General features: G+C 38.6%; 1 protein-coding gene across 8 annotated transcripts in view; it reads left to right on the top strand.

Annotated features, from left to right (window-relative positions):
- The first annotated feature begins 242 nt into the window (after positions 1–242).
- The window catches only part of LOC125457338 (zinc finger and BTB domain-containing protein 20-like), a 272,701-nt gene continuing 255,144 nt past the window's right edge, over positions 243–17,799 (top strand). For 6 of the 8 annotated variants that reach the window (XR_007248598.2, XM_048541466.2, XM_059650327.1 and 3 more), the window contains exon 1: positions 1,357–1,738. The gene's annotated coding sequence lies outside the window, so the exon portion shown is untranslated. Of the gene's footprint in view, positions 311–1,356; positions 1,739–17,799 lie in introns of those variants that run through there. The other 2 variants (XR_007248599.2, XM_059650326.1) reach the window with 2 other exon arrangements.

Genomic DNA, 17,799 nt, shown 5'->3' with positions numbered 1-17,799 from the left:
TGATACATGGTAGGAATCATTTCCCCAGGACATTCTTTAAAATCCTTTCCTACACTCCCTCCCCTCAAAAGCGCCAATGCTCAGCAAAATCAAACCAAAAACTTTTACAATAGCTAACTGATCCGCCAAAATCCCAAACAAACATAAGGCGTAGAGCGAAGCAAAAAGTCTTGGGCTCGTGTTTACAATGGGGTCCACGTGAGGACAATGTTTGGGCTCGGAGCGCCGGGGCTGCGTGACGTCACGGGCGGACAGGTTGAATGACGTAACCGCTGTTGCTGACTCGTCGTCTTGCGCTCCCCAACAAACGGTAAGTTTAAAAACCAGGCTCGCGCACTCTTCAACGTTTCAACACAACGGTCTGACAGGCTGAGCAAACCGCCGCTTCCTATCCCCTCGCCTGCGCTCCGAGTTTTTAGTGGTGGGAGACGGTGGTGTAAATTAGGGTCGTCGCCACCGCCGCCTCCTCCTCCTCTCCCGCGTTACTCCCGAGAGTCGGCTGCAGTGGCGGCGGTCGCTCTCCGTCTTGACATACTCTTTTTGAGTGATGAGCCTTCAAGCACCTTCTGGGGCGCGGGGGGAAAGAGAGAAATAGGGCCCCCGCTCTTCTTAACCGCTTTATCTTACCCTGCCTCCCACTTTTACCACGATGTTAAAATAGTGGCACTCCTCAGGGGGCCAATAAACACTCAAACTGAGCCTCATCAGCAAATAAATTAAAACTAACCCTGTCTTCAGATCTTTCTTTCCTATATTATTACAGTTGTTTTACGCTCTGTCTAGGGTGACTATTTCAGAAGAAATAACGGAGCTGTTGGGTCACTTTTGCAATGGGAAATAATTGTGGGGTGTTAACTTTTCCGATGTATTCTTTTTCCTCTCTACTTGGGCTTTATTTGTACCTGTTTGGCTTTGTTCTGAGTTATGAGTGAGGCCTTTCGTTCTTTAGGCTAGTAAGGGGTAGGCCAGTGGATTTTAGGCCGTTTTATTTTATAAACTGTCACCTGCCGCTTCGAGGCGTCGAGAGCCGTCGGGCTTGAGGGGTGGGGGTGTGTAGAGGGGAGGGCAAAAAAGAGACAGAATACAAAACACAAAATGCGTAGAAACTAAACGGGCGGCGTCAACCTAACTTGATGTCGGAGAATTGAAAAACTCACCGTGTCGGCGTTTGATTGACGGGTCTCGCGGCCAACGGTTTGCACGCCGCGAGTGATTGACATACGGCCGGGCTGATTGAACGATGGTGTGACCACTCATAGATCTTGGCTGTGGTGATTGACATTCAGCCCAGCCAATTAGCTCTCTCAGCTGCACTGATTGATAGCTGACATGTTCAGACTGTGGGGGTGCCCCCAACAGCTGGAATGATTGACAATTTTGAGAGACAATGGGAGCTGAAGCATGGCTGTCTCTCTTCCTCCCACCTTTCCCACTTCCTCCCCGGGATAGAAGTGATTGATTAGACAGAGCTGGTGATTGACGGCGGTCCGAGTCAACCGAGGAGCGGTGTATTACACAACAGGACTTTGGACTGACCTTAAACCAATCAATCTGGTCAAGAGGCAGCAGGCTGGCCTGCTGAGACGCTGCACCAATCACTGTAATCTCGGGGCTGGATGTCTGGTCATCATGTTAGGTTGTCTTTTGTGTATACAGAAGATGGATACAGTATTCAAAGTGTCTACTTTGGAAATGTGTTTTATTTCTGGGAATATATCCTTGCACTTGGGCAAGTAAGGTATGTGCAACTTCTGAAAATTATTGCTTGTAATATCAAATATTTGGGAAACTTTTGTAAATTATTTCTTTTTGTTTTTCACTATCATGATCAAGTGAAATTTTAGATTAATTGGCGACTTTAGATGGTTGCTTCAGTGAATTGTGAGGTTTTGAGCGCTGTCATAATCTGGTATCTGTGTTGGGCACTGTTTTTTTTCAGTAGTGTCCTCAGGGGAAAGGTGATGAAGGTTTGGGTGGGTATGGTGAGGGGGTTGGCTGGGGGGATGCTTTGGGACATTTGAAAATAATTCAGGTCGAAGTGGGAATTTTAAATTCCTTTGTTCGTTTGACATTCACTGCAAAACAAAACAATTCGCTGTTTTTCGTCAGCTGGCGTAAAAAAAATGTTAACACTTTTGGTAAAAGTCTGGAAGTACATTACCAGGCCCCAGCTGCAGAAGATGCAAGTAGTTTTATCTGGAAGCTGTACGGTTGACAATTCTGTAAAATAATTAATTTCATGACGCGATGGGGAGGTTTTGTTTGTAGATAGTATGTACTACCGATATATACTGGGAACTGCTAACTGTTTCGTTAGCTTTGTTTTGTTGTAGTCAATAGAGACTTTTATTTTAAAACAAAGTTGTATTATTTGCAATTTCATGTGTAGCGAGTAGTTTTGTTTTAAATAGTTCCGAGTTGGCACCCTACTATTTATATTATGGAAATAAATCATTGTCATCACACATACCATTTCCAAGATTGAATGTTGAAACTACAGACGGCCAACGTTATAGCTTGGTAGCAATTTTATGCAAATTCTTAAATAGATGCATTAATGTGGACCAGAAAATGAAAGCATGTTAAGCAATTTTCAGACTTAAAAACTAGTAAACAATTGAGTTAAAAAGGGTAAATTAGTGCTCTCTATATTTTTTATTCAAACACAAATACATTACTTTAATTCTTCATGTAAACTTGTATATGAAACTATTCTGACTTTATTTCTGCAACATTTCTAGCATGTGCATTATTTTGATGCCTGTGCCTATATCCATAAACATATCTATTTTGAATAAACTAATGGTCATCATTTGCAAACTTCTGGATATTTTATAACTGGAATTATATTTTGTTTTAGTTTTAAAAGTTTTTTTTTTAAAGATGGTGCATAACGTATGATATTTGACCATAAGGAATCAGACAAATCCTATGAAATCATGGCTCTACTTCTGTATGGATACTGGGATTTAAAATAAAACTTTATAATTACCTTTTGTCGTAAGAAAAATAACACGTGGAACCTTTGTTACCAAAGTGCTAATATTCTTGATTTTATGTAACAATATTCTTTTCAATTTATTTAAAATCATGGTAAGGCATTGCTGTGTAGACTTTACTTTCTTACTTGAATGGAGGCCTGTTACAAATGAAAAACTGTTACAGTAAATGCTTTTTTTTGGCTTGTACCAGGAAATCAGTAATTTTATGAAGTGCAAAGAAAGGTTTTTAATATCAGCTTTTTAACTATGAAATATTAAATATGAACAAGTTGAAATAATTGCATTCTAAAGTTTGACATGCCCATCTTGTCAAAGTTTAGAACAAATTATAAAAGCCATTTTCTATTATGAAGGACGAATAAGATAATGGACTCTTGCAGTTATATTCTACATCTTCAATTAGCAACTCAACTATTCGCTTAAAGAATCATAGATTCTCATTTCTTCCCTCTTGTCCCCATGCAAGACCCCCCCCCAACCGTCTTCGCTTGTTGTTATTTATTTCCATTTTAGAATGTGCTTTTCTAGTCCTGCACTCATTGCTGATCTTGTGTATTTGGTGCAGAAAGACACAATCTATTATGAAAAGCTAAATACAGCCACTAGGACTTTTTGTTCCAAGTTTAGAAGTTCCTTATATTCACTTACCTGCACGCTTTAAGATGAAAAATAGTGACTTGGCAGAATCTTTGTTTTAGTTATTTGCTGATTTAAAAATTTGTTTAAGTTACAGATTAGTGATGTAGCAAGCTTGCTTTGTCACCATTTTGTGTTGAACTGATTAAAGTTGGATTTCATTGTCCACCTGCAGCTTGACTCTATTTCTAAGTGGGGATTGATCACATGTTTCACTGCAGCAATCTTTTAAGCTAATAGGAAATGCTTGACCCACTTTTGAAATAAAAGACATTTAGGGTATGTGTATAATTAAAAATCAGCTCATTAGTTCTGGCAGAATTCATTGCTGCCTGTGGGAACTTTGGGTACAAAATTCAAACTTTTTTCATTCTTGTGAAAGCATTTCTCTAAACTAATTTTGCTGTTTGGTCAGTGTTCACCTTTTATTTTACATAATGTGTGTCAAGTTCTAAAGTTTGATTTCAACCTCCCAGAATTTATTATCCTTTTTATAGTTTTACTTAAAAGTGGGTTTTCGCACATGTATATTGTCACAGAATTTGTCAGTCATTTGATCATTAATGTTTTAATGTACAAACTGTGATCATTCAGGCTAAATACAGTGAGAGTAATTTGAACTGAAATGTTTAATCATACCCTATGACCTGTGCTTTCTATGCTTAAGATTTGGGCACAAGAATAATTGATGCATCACCTACCTGAACAGGCGTGGATTTATGTTTTATTATCAGTGGTCCACGTTAAAACAACTGCATCATCTCATATCTACAAACAGTTGATTTTATGCTTAAATTGAAAATACTAAATTTATGGACAGATGCAATGCATTGTTGTTTGGCACTTTTTTTTTACAGTTGTTTAAAATTTGGAATTGAGCCTATAGACTGTATATGGATAAACTAAAGCAGAAACGGGCAGATAAATACTTGTTTAAAAAAAAATGGGGATTTTCTGAACTTTGTAGATATATTTGTAGAGCCTGCTGCAGAAGCTTGCCATCAACTTCAGGGTGTTTATGGTGAATAACGTATGCCATATTTAGAAACATGCCATGTTTTGACTGTTTATTTCCCAACATGAATTTTATAAGAAGGGTTGAAATGAAAGGAAGTTGTTTAATATTTTTTATTTTACAGAACTACTCCCCTAACTGGTATCAAAGAACATGTCACCTGTTGATATAAACACATAGTACATACTACTGAAAATTGCAAAGCAAATATGATATCCTCTATCATAGTTGTAGTTGCATAGCCTGTAGCAACAATCATGGCACCTTCACTTGCAAAGCTCAGCCAATGGCAGATGGCTTAAATAGTCTGCACACTAAGCAATATTTTGTGTATTGTTACTGGAGAAGTATTTAAGCATCCTTGTTAGATTCTTTGATAAATACATTTTTAGTATATGTCTGCCAGTTTGTGCTTTCATTTTGGGTTGTATTTAATGATTTACGATATTCCATACAGTTACACACCTTGTCAGTAGTCTTCAAATAATTGGCTCCAAAGCACTGTATTGTAACAAGTGTATTTAAGAATGTTTGTTTGGTAACTAGTTTCTATATAGAAAGGCGTTAGTACAGACTTCAGTATTAATTTCCAGATTTCTTTAAACGTTTCTTTCAAGTATAGTTTTTGAACTAACTAGCCAACAGATGCAGCATATATTAATCACTTTAATCATAGTCAGCTAGTTATGTTACTAAAAGCTGAATTAAGAACATTTTTATGTTCCTCTGGAAGTATTTTTTGAATGCATTTTATTAACATTGCGGATGAAGAACGTGTTTGTAGATTTATGTAAATGGAATGTATTCTTTTCTCTTTTTTTGAGCCAGATTGCCTTTCACTAGAGATTCGATGTTCTCTATTTTAAATCTAATGTGCTTAAATAATACAATAATATGACAACTCTTGAACCTCAATTTCATACTGGACCACATTTGTAATTAAATGCAGGGAATTAGAATAGCCAATTTCTCACAGGAAAGTCTGACAAATAAATAAATTAACTGTTCATTTATTTAGTTTCATAGTTAGTTGTAGGTTAATAAGTTTTTACATGCCACTGGAAGGAATCCTCTTTTCAAATAACACCATAGGATATTTTTCTTTTATGTTCAACTTGTAGGCAGGTGGACTATCGGGTAAACATCAACAGAAAGTTGCCATCTCTAACAACACAGAATTGAGTGTGACTCAGCTCTCTTCAACCCTTGTGTAGTAGTTTGGTTCTGTGGCAGTATTAATGTCTTAGGTTTCTCATTGGATTTAGAGTTTTAAGACACATGATTTCATTAGTTAACCAGTTATTGATTTCAAACAAACTGTTAACAACATTAAACTTCCAAATTTAATTTGCATGAAAACCTAGGATAAGCATTCACTCATGCAAAACAAACCTTTCACAGGATGTGAGCATCATTGTCAAGGCATTTATTATACATCTCTTATTGCCTTTTGAGGAAGTAGTAAAGAAAAGCCTCCTTGAACTATTGCAGTCTGTGTGGTGCAGGTACACAGCTGGAATGGACTTCCACGAATTTGACCTTGACAGTGAAGTCATGAGGAGACGGTTCTGTGTCAAAATTGTTTGATTTGGAGGCTTTGGTGGTGCTTATCTACCGATGGTTCTGCTACCCTAATTCCTGGATGGTGGGAGTCTTTGGCTTGGAAGATGCTGTGAAAGGAATCTTGGTAAGTTACTATAGTGCATCTTATCGATTATTCACACTGCCACCACTGTGTGCCCATATAGGGTGAAGAGTGAAATTTTAGATATTTTCCAATCAACCTGTTCAGAGATGTTCTTACACGCCTCTGAAGCAGGTGGGACTTTGACCCAAGTCTCCGGGCTCAGAAGTAAAGGCACTACCACTGCATTGCAAGCAGAGTGCCATCTTAAACTGTTGGATAGGGTGCTGGTCAAACAAGTTGGTATTAAGCTTTTTGAGTATTGTTGGAGTTGCAATTATTGAGACAGATGGAGAGTGCAGTGGTCAGGATTGTGATAGAACTATGCCTTGTAAATGGTGGACAGGCCTTCTTTAATCTGTCTGCTGATGTTTGACCTGTTATTGACTGGAATGTGAGGGTGGTTGAGGATGGAGGTGCTTCCAGTGACTAGAAAATGCTAGAAATGAGAAGTATTATTAAATATTTCTTTTCTCTTTTATTTTGAGTGGCATACAGTCTTTTAAATTGGCTATTTTTCCTTAAAATCAAAATGATATCTTTAGAAATCTTGTTTCTAGTTTTGACTGCATTATTGAAGTAGTTATTTCAATCGTGTATTTTTCAAGCCATAACTAATCTTAACAATAATAATTTACTACATTTCTGAATTTTATCAGAAATTTTGTAGTCATTATTATTTTTCTTTTTTGATTTTCTTCAGGCTTTCAGTACATGTACCTCACCTTATGAAAATGAAATGTGAGGAAAATAAGTTTTGCTTTTAAATGCTCTGAACCAGGAGGAAATGTGAAAAGCACCTACTCTGCATTGCATTTAAGAAACTAATTAGGTTTAAATTATTGCTACGAAATCTAATTTTGCCCTAAAGAACAATCTTTCTTCATTCAATGTTTTCTGATTCAATTAAAGTTGAACAGGTGGGATGTTTGTTCTGGAGGAAGGCATGGTTGTTTGTAATGTCCTAGAGAATCCTAAGAGTTTTTGCGCGGGGTTGGGGGGTGAATTTATATATTTAGTAACTGCTACCTAAAACTAATTGGAATGACGTTAAAATGCAGCATTTGAGAGTTGCATTAGGGTTGAAAGGGCCTACTATGAATTTAAATCGCAGACTAATTTTACCCCTCAAAATGAAAACACTTTGTAAGGTTGGGATACCATGTAGACTGGTACTGCTCAATGTTGAAAGAATATTAAAATCATCACTGGGCTATGAACTGTCATCTGGTTTCTCAGAATATTTCAGTTAACTTTCTTGAATTCAACTGTATGAAGATAATTAATATTATTTAAACAATGAAAACTCTAAAATAAGTGGTCTTGTTTTCCAGCTGATGGGTTAAAGAATATTATGCTCGTACTTAAATACAGAAAGACTACATTGCGTGAGTCCAGGTAGTGTGCCAACTAACAGCTGGAACAAGGATATTTCTTCCAATTGAATTCTAGGAAAGTAATGTGATTATATGAGTAAGAAGAATTTCTGTAACCGTCAGTTATATTGAATTCTAGTCTGGTTGCACAATTATACTGCCTTCACTTGTGGATTATTCACTGTATTTTCATTGATTTAAACTGTGTCGCTTTCTGGAACCTTTTTTCCTTTTGCCAGGGTGACAAAATCAGGATTTTCCTCCTAATTCTTCACGTACCAGGACTGAAAGCAATCATCACGTATGCTGTCAGCCATCTCATTAGAGCTCTGCCACTGCAGGAAAGAAGTGCTAAGTTCAGTGTACTGGCCCATGAAAGTCTAAACAAATTCAAATCGTGTCGATTTTTGAAGCTTCAATGTTTTAGTGATTTAGTACTTAATGTTACCACTGGAGGCCCTCAGTCTCCTATGCAAACATTGGGACTTCGTACAGGACTGGACAATTGGCTTTTTAACTTTCAAGTTTATGGGTTCCATGGAATACATAATATTTTGTCCATGTCTGAGCCAAAAGGTAGTCATCATATCTGTGGAATTTTAAATGTCTCTTAGTATCTCAAACAGAAAGTAATACAGATAGCAGGATGCACTAATACGTACGGAATGGTTACCCTTTATGGCAGAAAATATAATGCTTCAGATGTTAATTCAAATAAAATGGAGTGTGAAATCCAGTATTGCATTGCAGAGCTCATTAGGCAATCACAATATTTTATGCTGCATTTTAAATTTGTGTGGCTGTGAATTTAATAGAAAATATGCGATATATTTGTCTCCAAATGAAATGCAATAAAATGATCTCATGGCGCTGGAAGTTTCAGAATTTGGAATCAAGTCTTAAACAATTTTACAGTTTGAAAATTAAACTGGCTTTTGCAACCTTTTATTTGACGATCATTTGGAAGTGAGAGGGAATGTGTTTTGTTTATCATTGTTCATGAGTCCACACTTGTTAACTCATGTGTGGCAGGGAATTCAAAGTTTTCTAATGTGGCCATTTTCATTTGAAGAAATTATCTCGCTTAATAGGACTGGAAAAATGCAAGAAATATTTTTGTGATCGTTACACTTGTCTAACAATCACTAAAATAAACAAATGACAGTTAACAGAAGTAAATATATTCTGTAGCAAGTTTGTTATCTTGTGCTTATTTCCTCCTTTTGATTTCTCCTCTTTCTGTTATTACATTTCTCAAGTGTAAAAAATCTCCTTGACAATTAATTTATTTTACTTTTCGACCCTATTATCAGCATCAGGGAAGACTTATTTTTTGCCCCCAACTTTAATAGAAGCTTATTTTTCATTCCGTTTAGTCAGTAGTTCTTGTATTAATGCTAAGTGTTCCACAGTCAAGTCAATCTTTGGATGTGTTGTAATGTCTCAAATATGGTACTATCATAACTTAATTTGTCCTTGACACTGGCAGTCTGAACTGTTCGAGACCTCATTTGTTTGTACCCTTGGAAGGTTCGGGCACCTCATTCAAATTACTAACCATATGTCTGTTTAAAAAAAAATAGTCAATGTATCTCATTTCACTGATAATAGTGAGTCAGTAGTGAACAATAAAGCATTTGAAACGTGAAGCAGGAAATAAGATCAACAGAATTTTTAGGGTGCAAAAAGGAGGCCATCAGCTCATAACGTCTGTGCTAGACCTCCAATGACTCAGTGCCATTCGTCTGTTTTTCTTCCATACTCTCGCCCATGCCCTGATTCCCTGGGTTTTGGCTTGAAACATTGACTTTCCTGCTCCGTCAGATGCTGTTGTTTTGTATGTAAAACACCGGCTGTGTTTTTCGAGTTTCACGCCCGTTGACTCTGGCTTCAGTATCTGAAGTCCTTACTGTCTCCATTAATCACGCATCCTCTTGAACGCCTCTGTTGGCTCTGCTCCCACTACCTTTCCAGGCAGTACGTTCCAGACCTAAACTGTTTGTTACCTGTAAAAGTTTTTGTTGCATATTATTTACCGCTTCTGAAAATCACTTTAAGTCTGTGCCATCCCTTTCTTATTCCTGTTATGAGTGCGGACAATTTCTCTCCATCTACTCTATCCAAATCTGTCAAGAGAATGAAAACTTCTAGCTGACTACATCTTAGCTGCTTCTCCTCAGGGAGAACAGTCCCAATCTTCTCCCAAGTTTCTCATGCTTAGAGCCCCCAGTTTTGTGAATTTCTTCTGCTTTCAATGCACTCTTTCCAATGAGCTCACCTTCTTTCTATAGCATGGAGTCCAGCATGGTAAACAGCACTCCAGCTGAGGACTAGTGCTTAGTTTTATGAGATCAGCATAATTTTCTTGTTCTTTCACTCTGTGTGGCATATTAGTAAAGCCAGGATACTATATGACTCATTAACACCTCTCTCCACCGATTCGCCTTTAGTAATCTATGCACATACAACTAAGTTTCTCTACCCCTGTGCCCATTTAAGTATTACATCCCCAATTTTTATATTGTTTGCCCATGTTCTTATTTTCAAAACATATCGCCTCACTTCACTTCTTTGTTTTCACCTTCATCCGTCCAATTTATCCACTAACTTATCAAAGTCCTGTAGGGTTTGCATTGTCGTTTACAGAGTTTAGTGTTTGCAAGTTTTGTACCACCTGCAAAGTTTAAATTATCATCTGCATGCTATGATATAGATTTTTAGTATATACAGGGGAAAATGCAGATCAGCTCCACCAGGCTGAAAAACATTCATTGACCATGATGTTCACTCTCTTCTATTACTCAACTGATTTTTGTATCCACGTTGCTACTGTTCCTTTTCTTCCATGAGCTAAACTTTTCTCTCATTTGTGTGGCACTGTATTGAATGTCTGTTGAAAGCCCACCACGTCAACAGTATTACCCATGTTGACCCTTTTCAGTTAAATCTTTAAAAACTTCAATTTAGTTGAGCAGATTCTGTCCTAGAAGTGCATCCTGGATCTTCTAAATAACTCAACCTTTTCTGTGTGACTACTATTGCTATCCTAAATAGTTGCTTCTAGGGGCTTTCCCACCACTGACGTTAAACTTACTAGTCTGTAATAGCTAGGCTAATCCGTACATTGTGAAATTTGGAAGACTTTGTGTAGACTAGATTTTCCACGGTATTCCTGTTAGTGACTTCAAGCATTTACAAAAGGAAGTGGTATTAAGGCCAGGATGCTAGGCACAGTGGGAAGGTTGACCCCACGGTATTGAACATTGTGAATAATATTGGAATGAGAACATGTTGAGATGCAAGGAGCCCCAGGGTTTCGGAAAAGTGTGAGAACTGCAGTTGAGTTAGAGTTAAGTGCTCTGAAGTGGAGGAGAGCATAGGCCTGGAGTCTGTGGTACTAGTGACCATTTTGAGCATGGTGGGAGATGACAGTTTTCTTTGTGACACGGGTAGTTTGGAGATGGAACTTTTGAACATGCGGTGGTCTTAGGGAAGTGGGGAACTGGTATTTAAGTTACCTTTGAATCTTTCAGATCTGTGTAGTTACCACTCGGACTATGTTTTCACTAACTCATCATCTCCCCACCCTGCTAGGAACATCATGTGCTCTGGCATCTCAGTCTGTCTTTCTCCTCCCACCTCATCAATTGTTAAGCCATCAGATTTTATTCTACGTTAGCTCTTGTTTGAATCAGACTGTTATGGATTCATATCCCACTCAAATCTGTTAACTTTGCTACAGAACACTCGGCAATTTTCAATTGTCATCAGCATTTTTATTTTTTTAAAAAATACAATAATTCATTCAGGCATGTTATGACATGCCTCTGGTATAGATTGGAGGTGAACCTAAATTATTTGGTTCAGGTAGGGGATACTGTCACTCGGCCAGAAGATCCTCCTCTAGAGGATTCTAAACTATGCTTGAGCCTTCAAATAACAAATGTTTGAATGAAGACTTTGAAATAATTCGGTAGAGTTTTTGTGATTGAAACATTTTAAAAACATAATCTTATTTTGGACCTAAGAAGTGTCAATTTTTTTTGTTTTTTGAATTGTTTGAACTTGATTACCATTGCATTATCTGGACTAATCACTCAGTGTTGGTTTCAGGTGTCATGAGCATTTTCTCATTGTCAGTTTTCTATTCTTTTGCTAAGAATTTGATTATGTCCATTTGCCTAATTTTTACTTACGCATTAGTTCTACTTTGAATTAATTTTGTGATTTTTTTTTTAATCAACTGAAGTATTTGCATGGAAATATTTAAGGTTACTATGGAGAAATTAGACACTTGACATTTAATTATTAATATTGGTTCTTCCTTGAAATTAAACTTTGTTCATTGGTTCAATATGGCTGACGCTGGTAAGGATGCATTCATTGCCCACAGAAGTTGGTCATAAGCTGCTTGAGTGATGCAGTTGTGCAGATTGTGTTTTTGCAATGGTACCACAGTGATTTACAGGATGTGGCATTGACTGACCAGCAATAAAATAATAGTACTTTGCCTGCTATAAGAGACTGTGTGAATTGGAGATGATTTTCCAATAACATTGCTGTTTTTGACTTTCTTGGTTTTAAGTATTGGGCAGGGAGTTTTAGTCAAGCTAGACTTGCTCAGTTTTTGCAATGCTCAATGCATCCAGTGTGTTCTGGTGGTAGAAGGGCATATGTAGATTCCAGTGGAAGGAATACCAATGAAGCACACTGCATGGTGTTGAGCGCTCCTATGAATGTACATGTGTCTGTCTATTCACTTGATGAGCATTCTGTTGAATTTGAAAAGTAAAATTTGTTAATGGTTGAATGGTTCTGACCAGACAGGAAGTAAGTCACTAACTGTAAATATCTAGCACAGCCCTTCATCCAGGAAATAACTTAATGAACTTTCTCAGAACTGCCTCCAACAGATACAAATTCTTCTTTTCAAACAGACCAGAATGGTTGGTAGATTTCAGGTGTAGTCTTGCCCATGCACTCTAATTGTAGCAAGACTTCCTTTCAGTTCCACGCTGCTTGTAATAAAGCTCATCTTTACATTTGCTGTACCTGTATGCTAGCTTTGTGATTATAGGGCTGACACTAAACTAAAACATTAATGTGGGAAGTTGCCTAGAAGGTGTCAATATTTCTCCTGTTTCAAAGGGTATATTTTGGTTTTCAGGCACTTCTTTATCATTCTCACCAAGTCTGTTATTAAGTGATGCAGTCTTGCAGTAAAATTGCTTTCTGTATTTGTGCTAAATTGTGGAGTATCTAGATTTGCACAGTCAGAATTGGGAGAATTCAGCAATATGCTTTTCCATTAAACTTAACCATAACATAAGGAAAGATAACAAAGTGTGAAGTTGGATGAACACAGCAGGCCAAGCAGCATCTCAGGAGCACAAAAGCTGACGTTTCAGGCCTGAAACACCAGCTTTTGTGCTCCTGAGATGCTGCTTGGCCTGCTGTGTTCATCCAGCTTCAAACCTTGTTATCTTGGGCATCTGAACATAAAGAAAGCGTTAGTTTAAAGTACCACAGCATTTAAATTGTCATGAGATAATACATGAGTTGGCAATAATTTATTTTTAGGAAGTAACTGATACACAATGATGCAATCATGATCAACCCTGTTGTCTGAAGATTGTTCCCTGTTTGTATTCCCCACCTCCATTTGCTGTTGCCTTGTCTCTCTCTGTCTCTCTCTGTCTCTCTCCCCTCCCCCCACCCCGCTCTCAGCGCCATAGTCCTTCATTTGCTAGCCTCCCTGCTTGGGTCTTTAGCATACTAATCTTTTGCCCCACTGCAGCTTCGACAAACCTGCTCACTGCTGCCATCACCACTTTACCATTAGTCCAATCACACGCTTCCTTACCTTCAAAGAAGCTATCAGCAGCAAACATGATCATAAATGTAAAAACAACAATAATTGGAGGAGCAGTTTCTCACTGATTCTGACTGTCCCAGCTGTTGGGATGACCTTTCTGCGGTCATCCCCATGATGGAATTTTCTTGAGCAATTCAGTGATTCTGTTGCATGCACAAATATAACATAGAACAATACAGCGCAGAACAGGCCCTTCGGCTCTCGATGTTGTGCTGACCTGTGAACTAATCTAAGCCCCTCCCCCTATACTGTGCCATCATCATCCATATGCTTATCTAAGGACTGTTTAAATGCCCCTAAAGTGGCTGAGTTAACTACATTGGCAGGCCGGGTGTTCCACGCCCGTACCACTCTGAGTTAAGAACCTGCCCCTGACATCTGTCTTAAATCTATCACCCCTCAATTTGTAGCAATTCCCCCTTGTACAAGCTGAAGTCACCATCCTTGGAAAAAGACTGTCACTGTCCACACTATCTAATCCTCTGATCATCTTGTACGTCTCTATTAAATCCCCTCTTAGCCTCCTTCTCTCCAATGAGAACAGACTCAAGTCCCTCAGCCTTTCTTCATAGGGCCTGTGCTCCAGACCAGGCAACATCCTGGTAAATCTCCTCTGCACCTTTTTCCAATGCTTCCACATCCTTCCTATAATGGGGCTACCAGAACTGCGTGGGATATTCCAAATGAGGCCGCACTAGCATTTTGTACAGTTGGTGCATGACATCGCTGCTCCGGAACTCAATCGTTCTACCGATTAAATAGCCGAATAGTTCTAATCTAACCAATCTAATCGTCTATCCAACACTTCACACAATGATAAATTCATGTCCTATTGATATCACTCACCATCAGACAGGACTAGCCCATCATTATTTTTCGACATAGATTTTGATTTCTGGAAAAGTCATTTTGACAACTGACTTTCACCTAATCCAGATGTGGATATGAGAGCTGAATGTCACTCAGAGATTCACCTTGCTTGACATTGCTTATACTCACAGGAGTTTAGCTGAATGAGTGTAGTTATCAATAAGGTAACCAGGATTTAGAGGGAACTTGGTACTCCTCCTCAAGTAGGGGAGTCTAGTATTAGGAGTAACAGCTTTAAAAACTGTCCATTTAAGATGTAGATAATTCAAGTTTAATAAAAATTGTCCTATCTTTCTCTAAGAAAAGTGGGTCATTAAATATACTGAGAACTCAATTAGATTTTTGATAGGCTGAGGAAACAAGGGGTCTCATTGAAAGAGAGGCATTGTTGGGGAATATAGAAAATTGACTCACAACTAATCTGATTGTAGCCTCATTGAATGGGAGAGCATGCCCAAGGAGTCGAATGGCTATTTTTCTTGTATTTCATGTTTGCATGTGGTCACTGGGGATTAAAGAGAAAATGTTCCAATGGCTAGTACCTTGACTGACACAATGGAATATAATTATAGCAAGTCACTCATTACAGACATAGGACATCACTGCACAAGTCCTTCCAGAAATTGCCTTCAGTCTAAATATGTGCATCAATGGACTTTCCTTTATCATAAGTTCAAGAGTGGGACCCCCGGAAGACAGTTTAGCATTCAGCTCCATTCTGAATTGTTCTGATAATGAAGCAGCATATGCAAACATAGACTAAAAAGCATCCAATGTTGGGCTGAATCCTACCTAATGATATAATGGGACAAAAAGAAGTTCTAGCAATCTTCCATCGTAGAATCAACAATATGATCTCTCCCCTCACTAATTAACCTCTCGGAGCATGCAATTTAACTGTACTGAGCTGAGCGAGTCCAAAATATACTTTGGATGTTGGGTACTTTGTCACAAATGGCCCATGTTCTGACCATGCACGTTCATGCAATTACCCTGGATTTCTGCAGCAACACTCCAGATCAGGGCTTCCCAAAGTGTAGGTTATAAATCTCAGATTAAACTTTTGGGGTCATAAGTTCTCTTAGGTTGCACTGGCTATGGTAGAGCCTCAACTGAATGTTAACCACTGCGAACCCCCTTTTAAATGCTGGTGCTCTTTTTCTAACGGTGATCGTTGCTTAACTGACCAATCTTTACTGCTTGGTACCGCCTTCCAAAAGCCACTCATAATTTAGGTATTTTTAACCAGGAAATAAAACATTCCCGGACAGTCACAACTTCAGCTGCCTTTCAAATTTCTCCCCCAACTGCCACAGTCTCTCAGTAATTTATTCCATCTTCACACTCTGGCTGTTCTAAACACCCCCATCTCCCCACAAAAAAATCTGGCCCTTACTCTAGGGTTACAGTGGCTTTCAAGCCTCAAAAGCTTAAAAAAAAGGGGCAGCGGGAGGAAACAGTGAGGAGGAGAAAATGGAGCTGCTCTACGTGTTGGACACCACCTAGTTTCCTGGACAGTTAGACTGTTCTTAATCATTCTGGGCATATGTTGCAGCAGAAACGCACTATCAGTTCATGAGTAAGTACTTGACACAAAGGCAGTTATAAATGTGTCTGCTGATGCAGTTTAATTTAGAAACCAGTTACCAAACTATAGATAAACTGTAAGTGTCAGAAAAATGAGTCTGAAGCAAAATCAAATGTCTCAACATTTTACGTGCACAACTGGATGACCTGGAATGAAAAGTAAACTATTGCTTGGATACAAAGGATCTCTAATTATGTACCATTTTACATACTTTTATCATGTAACTGATACAGAACTAAAATATTGCAGATGCTGAAAATCTGAAAAAACAGAAGCTGGAGAAACTCAGGTCAGGCAGCATCTGTGGAGACAAGCAAAGTTAACGTCTTGAGTCTAGTATGACTACTGCACAACTGGAAGGTGTAGGAATATTTTGTAAAACTTTGGACAGGTAGAGGAGCAGCAGTGGACAATGGTGCAAAGGCCCTGTGCAAAAGACAAAAGGATTGCTAACAGTGGTGAATGAGAAAAAGAGATGAATGTCGGTGTAAGGTACGGTGTGAAAGGAAGAGAATGGGTCCTTTAATCTACTAAAAACTAAGTAAGAGACACTTATAAGACAAGGAGAAATATTGGAGAATCTCACCAGGTGTAGCAGCATCTATATAGAGAAAACAGTTAGTTGTGTGCATCTGGCGACTCTTCGTTAGAACTGATAGTACTTTAGGAAATGTACTATTTATGCTGACGACTGTTAGGGCAAAGGTGCTGGTGATGAGTGGATACGATATGTGACTGTTCCTTGGACCTGAAACGTTAACTCTGATTTCTCTCCACAGATGCTGCAAGACCTGCTGAGCTTTTCCAACAATTTCAGATTTTGTTTCTAAAGTTTTTAAAATTGATGTTGAGTCCGAGAGGTAGCAGGATTCCCAAGTTGAAAGATGAGGTGCTGCTGTTTGAGCTTGCCCTGAGCCTTGCTTAAAAACAATGCAAATGGCATGAAATGGAAATGTTGGCATGGGAGCACAATAGTATGTTGAAGTGGCAGGCAACTGGAACCTCTGGACCATTGTTTATGTACAGAACATAGGTGCTGTAGAAAGAGAAGAGGAGACATCAGGCATTCAGTTTCTGAAGTAATGAAGTTCTGTATTAAGTTATAATATGTCTATATGGAAAATGAGGCATTCATCAACCTTGTGTTGTGATACATTGAAACATTATACCAAGCCCAAGACAGAAATATGAGCCTGAGAGCACAACGGAGGATTGAAATGGCAAGTAACTTGGAGGTCAGGGTCATCTATACGAGCAGAGCGGAGATGTTCTGCCATGTGATCATCTAATCTGTGTTTGATTATGCTAATGTAAAGGAAACTACATTGTGAGGAGTGAATACAGTAGATTAGATTAAAATAAGTACAAGTAAAAGACTGCTTCACCTGGAAAGAGATAGTGAGAATGCCGATGCTGGAATCAGAGATAAGTGTGGCGCTGTTGTGTTTTGGGGCCTGGGTTAGTGAGGAGGGAAGTGGTGCATGGGCAAATGCCATACTTTCTGCAGTTGCATAGAAAGGTACCATAGGGTAGTGAGGAAGTGTTAGGAGTGATGAAGCAGTAGACCTAGGTGTCATGGAGGGAAATGTCCCTGCGGAGGGCTGACATTAGAGGCGAGGAGATGATGACGTGTGGTGGTACCATCCTGCTGAAGATGACAAAAGGGTGAGTGGTGGTCCTTCTGAAAGCAGAGACTGGTCAGATGGAAAGAAAGGACAGGAGGAACCTTATCATTGTTTTGGAAAGGAGGGGA

Source organism: Stegostoma tigrinum, chromosome 12 (assembly GCF_030684315.1).
Source record: "Stegostoma tigrinum isolate sSteTig4 chromosome 12, sSteTig4.hap1, whole genome shotgun sequence".
Taxonomy (NCBI): domain Eukaryota; kingdom Metazoa; phylum Chordata; class Chondrichthyes; order Orectolobiformes; family Stegostomatidae; genus Stegostoma; species Stegostoma tigrinum.
Note: the sequence above shows the minus strand (reverse complement) of the source record. Positions and strands in the feature narration are given on the sequence as shown.